Source organism: Monopterus albus, unplaced genomic scaffold (assembly GCF_001952655.1).
Source record: "Monopterus albus unplaced genomic scaffold, M_albus_1.0 scaffold72.1, whole genome shotgun sequence".
NCBI lineage: Eukaryota > Metazoa > Chordata > Actinopteri > Synbranchiformes > Synbranchidae > Monopterus > Monopterus albus.
The window spans coordinates 1,587,572-1,599,597 of record NW_018127952.1 but is presented as its reverse complement, the minus strand read 5'-3'; positions in this window follow the sequence as shown (position 1 = coordinate 1,599,597).

Genomic DNA, 12,026 nt, shown 5'->3' with positions numbered 1-12,026 from the left:
AAAATCATGAACTGCAAACAAAAGAGAACAGAGAGAGCAGGAGACTCAGGGCTAGGGTGGCCACACTTAAAGCAGAGAAGGAGAGACTGCAGGCAGAGAATAGAAATCTGAAAGCAAAAGTTCACTGTGATCTGCAAAAAAAAGAGAACAGAGAGAGCAAGAGACTCAGGGCTAGGGTGGCCACACTTAAAGCAGAGAAGGAGAGTCTGTTGGTGGAGAATGGAAATCTGAAAGCAAAAGTTCACGATCTGGAGACAAATGTGAACAGAGAGAATTTGAGACTCGGGGCTGCTGTGGCCACACTTAAATCTGGGCTAGATGATTTTCAAGCAGAGAAGGAGAGTCTGTTGGCAGGGAATGGAAATCTGAAAGCAAAAGTTCACGATCTGGAGACAAATGTGAACAGAGAGAATTTGAGACTCGGGGCTGCTGTGGCCACACTTAAATCTGGGCTAGATGATTTTCAAGCAGAGAAGGAGAGTCTGTTGGCAGGGAATGGAAATCTAAAAGCAAAAGTTCATCATGATCTACAAAAAAAGGCTCCAGCTGCTGAGGAACTAGCTGATGATGCTCAGACTGGAGGTTTGTGTGATTTTTTTTCAAACAACCTCTTAAAAGCAGCTATGTTTGCTCATGTCTACATTATGGGGATACAACTATTCTGAGCACCTTTCTTTATTCATTAGGACGACCACAGGGCCTTTCCGTGTGGGGCTTGCATGTTCTCCCTGTGCAGGCGTGGGTTCCCTCCGGGTGCTCCGGCTTAATCCCACAATCCAAAAGACGTTAAGCTTAGGTTGATTGGCGACTCTAAATTGCCCATTGGAGTGAGTGTGGTGCTATGTCTACATGTCAGCCCTGTGATAAACTGGTGACCTGTCTTGACAGCTGTGAAGATAACTATGTGATAAAAGAAGAACAGCTGCTAACCAACGGTCCATGACAGGCAATGTCTGGTGCAATTTGTTTTTTTTGTTAAATAAGGGAGACTTCAAAATCTGTAACTGTGTTTTAGACAGCAGCCTATTTCACTTCTCTGGTTTAATCTAGCCCCAGAGAGTCACAGAGCTGAGCTATGGAAACATTTAAAGCCATGTCTCTTTGAGATGATCTGTTTTATATTTGACAGGCTGGGCGGCACAGTAGTGCAGTGGTTAGCACTGTCACCTCACGGCAAGAAGGTTACGGGTTATTTACGCCATGAAAGTTGTTGTGCTCCGTGTCCGACATGTTATTGATTATGGTCACGGGTTCTGTTTCTTGAGAGCCATGGCAGCACATTGCAGAAACAACACTTAATCACAGCTTTGCACACTGCTGCTCACAACCCCCCAAGACGTCTCTCCCCTGCTCCACAGAGGCTGAGGCAAAAGAGATGTGGCAATTTTACTACCCAGTTTTATTACCTTACTACTGACCTCCCCAAATAAAAAATGCTGGTTTGGTACTTTTATACAGAAAGATGTGGCAGTGTTTGGATGTCTTACCTTGTCATCTCAAACTAGCTGTTGAACTGCTTCTCACAGTTTTGCTCACTGTCTCTATGTAGAGAGAATGAGAGTGTCTCCTGCTGTGAGAATAGGCCATGAAACGGCATTAATGCATGAAAATGCTATATACCCATATACAAAAACATGGGTGCGCAGTTATGGCATCCCAGATTCTATCATCAGGAAAATTTATTCCTTGGATCCAGACCAAACTACATGGTTGCTGCTCTAGTGCATCATAACACTTTGAATCCTTTTCACTTTAGACATTGTAATTTAGAATACATTTCTCTAAACCTAGCTGGGAAACAAATCCATGCTAAACTGTTCCAGCCCGGTTTGAACAACTGTGCATGCACAAGAGAATATTACAGCCTCTAACAAGCTACAGGCAGGCATTTGAAAGACCACCCTCTCTCCATTTCCAAATCCTACACAATACTAATCAAATTCAGGATGTGATGTCTGCTGCGTGTGGCCTGCACACCACCTTTGATTTGTTTAATCGGTCAAGAGAATTAAGTTCTAAAGATGTGATTGCTTTATATGATGATGATGATGATTATATGAAAAATGATCTTAAAGTGACTCGTTTTGTCAAGACACATTTTAACTGTGTTAGAAAAAAAATCATCCTATAACCGTACTACATGTACTATGGAAATGTTTTGTAATTATAAGACACAGAGGATTTCAAATAAACCATTTGATTTTATTGATAATGTTGTCTCAGTGTTGTTTTCCCTTTGTGGGCCTCTGGTGGGCACATGGGGGCAAATCAGTGGTTTTGATAGATGCTGTACTTTATATCTCTGTCTAGCTTGTGAGTTAAGGTATTCAAGCTAAGGAATAAACTTTCATGCTCAGTATTTTAACTAGTGAGACACAATGCTGCACTAAGATATGCATGCAGGCCAGTCACCTTTAGCACCAGTGAGAGCTGCACAAATTCAGGACCACACATTAGTCAGTTCTGATTTTGGGTCATGAATCTGGAAACTGCAGCGAGGAGTTTTGTTTCCAGTTGCAAAAACTCAGTGTTTTAAACTTGTCTTTTAAAGAAGCCCAACCTCAGAAGCTATAAGAAGAGTGACACTAAAATAAAAAATGAAATAAACAAATACAGTTCCATAAAATTAAGGCAGACTGAATTCAAATTCAAACCAAAGCACTTATAATAATCAAATGAACATAGGGAAATGATAAAAAATGTGCAAAATTCAGTTTCTTTTCTATGAAGGTGCAGTTAATGTCAACACCTGCACAGTCTGAAACAAAAACAGTGAGGTAGGCTACTGGATGTTATGTAAACATTTTAAACATATTTCTCTCTATCCCTCTACATTATTTGAATAATTTTATTCCAAATATTTTCAAAGAACTGATAAAAGCTTCCCTTTTTCTTATCCTGTTTGTATAGTTCAAGTTTCCTAATGTGACTCATTGCATTTAGAGCCAGTAACAGCTTCCACCTCCCGTCATTATGACACAAATGGTTCAGTCGGCACAGCTGTGTCGGTTTGATTATGGTAAATGTGGCTAACTCACACTAATGCGAACGATTTATTTAAACATGTCAAGTAACCAAAGCCAAATAAAGTCACTGGGGTTACCAAAGGGGATTGAGTTAGGAAGAGGCTAACTCACACTAATGCGAACGATTTCTTTACATAGGAATCTCCAACTAGTGGTCAGTTTGAGCCAGAAATTGTTCCAGTTGAGCACTGAGCAAGACGGTGTCTTATGCATGTGGGTCCATGTTTCCCTCACTTGCCCCTTTTCCTATTGGTTCCATGAGGGACTTAGGAAGTAACCTTATATCTGCTCTGAGGAGTGAGGGGTGATGAGGTTTCCTGGAGGGGCCATGAGCAAGGATATATGAGAGCATTCGCCCCTTTATCGCAAATCAAGTGGTGAGTGGATGCTCTGAAGGATTGAGGAAAAGAAATCTCATCTGAATGCGTTTCCTTGCTTCTTCTGTCCTTGCATCTTACTAAGCGACCTATTCTCACTTCCATATGGGCAGGTCACTAATGTTTTAAGACCAACTTGTAAAAATATCAAACCTATTCTTTAACGAACAAACATGAGAGTGGTGTTGATCTTCTCATCTAGGAAACAAAAAAGTATATTTACCAAAATAGATCTTTTACTTTAAAACCTTGGAAGAAAGTCACCCTTCAAGGTGAAATAGAAAAACTGGTAAACTGTGCTCATAAAAATGTGGCAAGATAAATTGTTGGTATAGTTCCACCCCCTCTGAGACCCCCAAACAACACACAAATAAATCCAATAATGGAGGGTTCACCTGTGTGTTAATTTCATGAAGTGGGTAACTTTATGGACACTATAAAGCTTCCTGCCTCCAGATGCTGAAGTACCAAGGTTTCACTGTAATGTTATCACAGCTCTCTCAAAGGCATCTGAATGGCCACAGAGGCCAGCACAGAGACCATGAAGAGACCGGGCTTATTGGGTTTATGTTGTGCTAATTACACAACAGGGAGACAAACTCTCTGTCAGGAGGGACGGTAATACTCTTACCATCGGGGGAGGAAGAGGAGGAATGAGACACGTGGGGTGAAGCTTGTGGCTATGAGGGAGGAATTAGGGCTGTACTGTATAAATACCAGAAGCTAATGAAAAATGCAAATGGGTGGCAGGAGATGTCATCCTTCTCAGGTGTCTGTGCTTCTCACTGGATCAGACCAGCTTAATTAGGATAAATTATTCATCAAGACTGTTCTTCTTTTAAGCAGTGTTACAGGGAGACTCTTCAGTATGGACAAATTGTTTCTCTACTGTCGAGCTAGACAGGTTTAATAATGAACATGAACAGTTGAACTCAAATATATTTTAGGTACACCACCACCTGAGGTAACTCTAGAAACTTGTATCTGCTTCAGAACTGCAGCAATGAAATTAAGTGGCTAGAGACGGGTTAAAACTCAACCTTCTCTTCAAAAGTTAAGTTGCCTCTGCTATAAATGAAATTCTGGTCTGGAGATGGAAACGAGATGGGGTAAATGGCTTGATGAGGCTCACCAGTATATGATATAGAAGGGTTTGTCATTAGATGTGGGCAGACAGAAATAACAGCCTTAAGAAGTCAGATTTGTAATGTAAAGCTTTTGACAAATTAAATCATTATCATGAACAATGAAGTTTAATAAAATCATTCTATTGAACTTTTCAAATCCAGTACTGTTTGAGTTTTAGTAATGCCTGTGCTTTGTATCATGCTTTACTTTATTAATTAAATATTTCTGATTATTCTTGTTTTATTCTTCTTTTTTCTGCTAAAGCAAAAATATGCACGATGGTCCAGTTCTGACGTTCACAGGCCCCTCATAGACACGTAGGCAGTCTTCTGACACTTGTCAGAACTAGCAACATGGCTTTCAGCAGTTTGTGCTCCAGCAGCTCTTCTGTAGGATCAGACCAGGCAGACTAGCCTTCACTCCACATGCACATCAGTGAGCCTTGGGCATCCATGACCCTGTCACTGGTTCACCATCTGTCCTTCCTTAGACAGTGTTGGTAGGTACTAACCACCCACCAAGACCTGCAGGTTGGGAGATGCTCTGACCCAGTCGTCTGCCATCACAGTTTGGCCCTTGTCAAAGTCAATCAGATCCTTAAGCTCGTCCGTTTTTCCTGTTTCCGACACATCAACTTCGAGGACTGAATGTTCGCCTGCTGCTTGATGCACCCGGTCCCTTGACAAGTGCTGCTGTAATGAAATAATCCTCTTTACCTGCCTCTGTCTGGCGGGGAGAGACGGAGTTCATTGGCACACTGTAAGACATTTCAAGCTGGTTCAGCTTAGAAATGCAAGTTTACCTGTTGTCTTGAAAATGCAAGTAAACTCAATTTACTGTAGGCTGAACAGTTGCTTCCGTGTTGTTTTGAAAAATTTAAACTAACTCAGTTAACTAAACATCAGAAAGCAAGTTGAATAAACTAAAGATGTTAAGTTGACTTAACTTCCAGATGCACAGAAACTCATTACAGACAGTTATATTTTTATACATTTCTCAGTTTAAAGTGTCAGTTCTTCATCTTACATGAAGAACTTCACAGCTGTAGCTGTTAAAGGCAGTTTGTCCCAAGCCAAGTACAAGCATAGCATCTTAGACTGCTCCCAGTGACTTTGTCAGAGTCTTGGTGTGTGGGGGCAGTGAAACAACCATGATTTAGTTTAATATCTATTACAAAGTTTCTGGCAAAACATTTTTGAAGAGTTTTGACACTCCAGCAAGGTATGCTGGGAAGTCTGCTGCTTTTGTTTCTTTAAAGCTTCAGCGTTCATTCAGCTCATCATTTTAATTTGAAATGTGTAGTCATTTGTTTATATATTTAGTGATTTATTATTGGTCCGATTTTGTTGACTGTTATTGTACTTTATTACTTTGTGGTCTTCATTTACACATTGCTGTAAAATGACCTTGGGTATTTTGAAAGGTGTTCTAAAATGCATATTATTATTACTATTAATAATAATAATATTAATGCAAATCATTACTTTTCTGTATTGTTGATTATATGTTTTTGGTTTATCGGTTCTCTTCAACATGAATCGAAGTTTGTACATGACTTCATCCATTCACATCGCCCCTTGTGTTATCAGCTGCTGCCATAAGATGTCACTGTGGTTCGTTCTCGCATTTCCCTTTTCACCCCTCCCCCTCCAAGCTGTCGACTCCCTTCCCAATAGGAAACAGATGGGAGACCTTTGCTGTGGGCTACTGCCAAATGAAGCAAATTGTCATTACAACGTCTGCAAGCTCTGTTTATTCTCTCGAAGCTTCACCTCCACCCTTTGCACCATTTTGCCATCTGATGTGTTCAACACTTGTTTCCGATGTAGACGTGTCATTTTGATATACCTTGTTTTGTTGATTGCAGGATATTAATAATCTTTAGCACAAAATGGGAAACGGATATCTTTTTCCTGTAGGGCTGCTCACCGTGATCTGATACCTTGGCACACAAACTGTGTTGTTTCTGTCTTGTCAAAAACGCTCATCTCCAAAACGCCAGATTTTCATCAGCCAAGAAATTAACCTTGGTTTCAGCCTTGTGGCCAGGCATTTCTCAAATAATCCATTGAGTGATTAACAGGTTTGTTTAGCTTAAACTGTGGTTTGCAACCTGAGGGTCACAGTTCAAATGTAGTGGTCTGCAAGTTGATTAACATAAAGTTCTGTTTATTTTTCAATCTTTAACCTTTCTTTCTATAGTTTTACCCTGTCAGACCATGAAAGTAATTAAGGTGAAACAGTCTGAGGGTGCAGGCTCTTTCTTTGAATGAGTTGTTCAATAAACATGCAACAAGGGCCTGCAAGAAAATAATACTTGTATTACACCATATTATGGTGGCAAGAGCAAAAAAAGTCTGCAGATTCCACAGCTAATGGGAAATATTGGTAATTTTGGTACAGTGATGGTACACAATTGTCTCTTAGAGAAGTTAGTAAGTGAATAAGGATAACTGCACAAAGTTTTTCCAGAGAGGATTTCAGTAATATGGTTTGTGATGTACTAACCGGTTTGCTGAGCATATTGTTTTATCCAGGTGAGTAGTTATATTTAGTCTTCCTGAACTATGACTGTACAATGGTAGGTTGCTGGTCATAAAAGCTATACACCTTAGACATGCTTTTACATCTCAAGTCAGACATACCAAGCTGTAGTGAGACAGACGATCATTGCACTCTCCACTCACCTTCCTTCTGACTCACAAATGTTGTCTCCTTGTTGTTCTCTATCACAGACAAATACCCAGCTATGTTTGAGCCCTCAGTTTGGGAAGCTAGCACTTTGAATAGAATATAAATGACATCATTATGTAATTTTCAATCTGTTGCTGCAGCAATATCCTATTGCACAGATAGCCCCCTTCACCACCCATCCCATATTTGCTGGACCCACTGGTCTCCTGTTCTTTTTCATGGAGAATATTAAAGAGTTATTAAATTAATCTGTGCTTGCTGGCGCATGTTATTGCAGTGCACAGATTTGTGGGGCGAAAGGAGCCGTTAGACCTTCACCCTAAGCTGATTTATTAAGGGTTCCAGGGAATCGCCAAATAGACCCGATAACCTGTTTTATTTTGCATAAGTGAATGCTCTCCCTCAAATCGGCTTATGCCGTTCATCTTCCCCCACATTTTTATACAAGTTTAGCTTTTTTTCCCCCCTCGTTTCCTGTGACCCTGAGGCCATACAGCGTTATCGTCACAGCCTCTTTGTTAATACTATTGTGTGTGTGAATACTTCACAAAGGTATGAATGGCACAAGTCATGCTTGTGCAAAGCATTACTTTTGATGTAATATTGTTCATAATATTGTAATTTATCAAGTCTTTACTTTGGCTTGGTTTTCTTACTGAAAATTGTTCATTTTTTTTTTTTTTGGTGGGCTGAGTCACAGGCAATGAGAGCTTTATTAAAATCTCTTTTGGGAAAACAACATATATGAAGCTCTTCTTCTGTCACAGTACATTCTTGTCAGTACATCCCTGCTCACATCAGTGCTGCTGGATGTTTTCAGCAGCAAGATGGGAAGTGCACGTCAGCTGTAACCAAATGTAGAGTAATAGCACCACAGACATAATGCGTTTGGTCTCATTTAGTGAACCATATACATATACAAGACAGTCAATTTCAGGCAGGTGGTTTAGCATTCACCACCATTTTTGTCTCACTCATGGCTCACTGATTAAAGGAGTATACAGACAGTTTCAGTGTAAAATAAAGTGTTGAAAAGGCAGCCAGGGGCAGGCTGGCTGCCTGTCTTGCTTATGCCCGGGACAGGAGGAGCTACCCCCAGCTTGCACATACAGGTTGCATACAGGCTTATGACATAATGCCCTTTTATACATGGCAAAAGAACTGTCATCTCTCACACAGTTAATACACATATTAAGATGAACTGTAGCCCCACTACTGAATTTCAATCATAGAAAAATGGAAAACTGATGAACTCATTTAATTATCTGAACAATTTACATGGAAAAATATTACTGGAATTGCAAACCTGCACTGTCTCCCTCCCTGATGCAGCTGGGGTCACCTGCAGCCTGGGTCTGTCCTTGTCTTTCTCTCCTCTCTAACTGAGCTATTTCTATGAGAGGAGATGCTGTATTAGGCTCCTATAAAGGCTAGTAACTGGACGTTGCAGGTTAAGCTAGGTGGTCACCATTAGTAGGTGTGTTTGCCAGATGTTTAATTTAAAGAGCCCATGTTGTGCTCATTTCCAGCCATTTAATGTTTAATCTTGTGTAGTTCTAGATTAGCTTTGCACCCATCACAACTCTAAATAAGTTTGTAATTATTTCAGAAAGATAAAACCTGAGAGCCTCCTCCTGAAAACAAGAGGATAGTATGTGAGCGTGCACAACTCTTGTTGCTGGTGTTGTAACATTGTAGATAAGTCTGAAAACAAGGAAAAGCATGCCATGGGCTCTTTAAGATGAACTGATGTTGGTGGGGTTGTATTCATACTTGAAGCTTTATCTTCAGTATATAGATTTAAATACCTGAACATAAAGTCCTCTGCACCTTTGTCATTTTTTTTCTTTCTCTTTGGGGAACACCTGACTTTAGCGACTAGCCGTTTGTCAGGTTTACTGAATGTGTGAACACCCCATTAGTGGAGCATGACAGACTAAATCATTTTTTGCATTATGAGAGGAAAGTATAGTTGTTTTGACCCACTATGTCAAGGACAATTAGGAAGACAAAACTAAAATTTTATGCAACTCACAAATACTATAAAGTTTACACAAATATGCATTTATATGTATGATAAATTACTCCAGAAGATTATCTAAAGGTTAAAAGGTTAGAGGGCCATTATGCCCCCCCCCCATGTTGGCAGTCCTGGCCAGGGGAAGCAGGATGGAGCTGCCTAACATGTGCATGTGTTATGTGCACAGCCAGACGTGTTCTCACCCTGACGGAATCAGCAGATTTAACTCCCGATGATTCCACCCCAGATTCCTAACCTCATATCTCAGAGTGTATGCCAGCAGTGTAAACATTTAATCCAGCGTGAGATTTTTGGGCTCCTTTAGGTCAACAGTTTAGCTGCTGCTCCCCCCCACCCCACCCCCAAATCCTGGAGACAAAGTCTGCTTTCAATTATTTTAGCAAAATTGCTTTACATGGTCCATGCATGATTAAATATTCATTATGTTAAACTGAGTACTTTTCTTTGCATATAAATCCATATTAGATTTGGCTGGCAGGCTGCCTGCAGCCACATGAGAAGGGTTTCTGGTGCAAAAAAACCCTTGGACCTTTTTAGCAGCTCCTTTTCTCCTGGGTTTGTTTGTTTTTGTTCCGATATAAATGATGACTTGTTGATATTTTTCTACTGTTTTTGTCCCCTTGCCCAAGCAAACACACATGCCTTTTCACCCGGGGGGAGGAGGTTTGGTGTCAGAATTTGAAGTGGGTATGGGAAAAATAAATAAGTGTCAGTGGTGTGGTGGCACGGGAACAGAAGTGATCAGTCCAAAAAAAAAAACTGTTTGGCATCTAAAGAAAAGCTGTCTGTGTATGCATCAGTCTCCCCAGCAGCACAACTGACTGGGTATGTTCAGGATGGAGGTGTGTGTTTGTGTGTACTCTGTATGAGTGCAGGGGTGAAGAGGGAAACCATTCCACTTCAAATATGACCAGCTTCCCTGTAAATATTGACCTAATATTTTTCTCTTTCCAAACTAAATTGACCTCTCTGATTACAAAGATTGCTCCAAAGACCTCATGGAAAATATATTCAGGAGTATTTGAAATTCCTGAGTGAATTTGCCAGAGCGGCCTAGTATGAGCTCACGTTTATTTGTTTTCCAATTGCAGGAGGGATCAGGGTTGTGTTGACTCAGAAGGTATTTAATTTGTCTTCTGTTACAGACATCATGATGGGGCTCTTACTACAGATGGTCAAAAAAAGGACAAACCTGAAGCAGCTGTGTACTCCTGTTTCCTCAGAAAAGAAAAAACTACTTGTCTTTCTGCCAAGTAATATGCTTTATAATTTCCTATTGTGTCTTATGTGGCTTTTTATAATTATTTTCTCTAAACCAGTGTCCATTATGTGCATATGGACTTTACTAGCCATCTTGCCTTTGGCAGTGCAACCTGCATCACTCGGCCCTGAGCTGTTGGAGTGCTACAAATAAGCAGTTGAGGAATGCATATCATTCTTGAATGAACTGGACAGGCACTGCCCGCAACATAGAGAAGCTGGCGTTCTGGAGAGTAATATCTGAAGAAAAGGAAAATGTAATAGCAGAAGCTTCAATCCTAACTTCAGCACTCTATAGCTTTCCATAAGAGGATGTGTGCTACGCCTTGAAGAGGCAGTGGTATACAAAGGAGTGGGATTGTAAGACTTCCATACAGATATTCTGGGTGGTCTAACATGTAAACTGTGTCACTGAATGAAAAGGTCAAAAAACTAGTATGACAGAGGTAGTTTGTCTCTCAGTAACACACACACACACACACACACACACACACACACACACACACACCCACCATACACAGTTCATATTACTGCAGTAATGACTTTCCACATGCACAGGCCATGTTTGACTATTTGTAATGTGAGTGCATCCCCAGAAATACAGGATGCGCACACATAAACAGAGTCAGATTCATGCACCACAATGTTCCTTCCTTGTGTTATTTACTTGATGCTTGTGTAGGGCAAATGTGTTGCACTCTGTTATTACTGATAATTTAATTTTAAGCTGCTCCTGTTACTAATTTAGTCAGGTAAATTCAAATTTGAATGTGAATAGTCCTGTGCAGATCTTAGGTGACACAATACTGTCCCATCCTCTAACATGGATGGAGTGGCGTTTAGGACCTGTAATGCAACCAGCTAGGAGGGTGATCGACTTGCGGTGGCTTCATTTCTGGAGAGCTGTCATGTATACACAGTGTATGGATGTGACAGGCACCTGGAATGAGAAGGACAAATGGAGAACAATGGAGGAACAAGGGCTTTTCCATTATGAGAATTAATCGCAGCTCTGAGCAGGCTTTGTTAATGGGGCTTGTACAATCAATTATCTTAATTGTTCCATTTACAGAACCTGCTGCATGTTTCAGGAGCAGGCGCTGGAACTTGAGCGATGAACTCAATCACTCTTCATAATTATAATTGTCAATAGATTTACTTATGAACGTCAGGATGGCCATAACTGGGGCGGAGTGGGGGGTGTTGATAATAAGCACATAGGTTACATTTTAAAGGTTGTGAACCTATGATAGGTTAATGATATGTTTGCTGTTTAGCCTTGATAGAAAATCATTTTGTTTAGTTTTTTATCAGTCTTATTAGTCCTTGTGTATTTTATTTGCAGTGTTGGGCTAAAAATTCATGCTAAACCGTTCATCTAGTCCTACCCTAAAGTCTATTATCCTGCATTATTGCTCCCAAAATGCTACAGCAACTAATGTCAAACCAGAGGAATTGCATTCATAAATCATGGAGTGGAAGATGTATTATTTTCAGCTG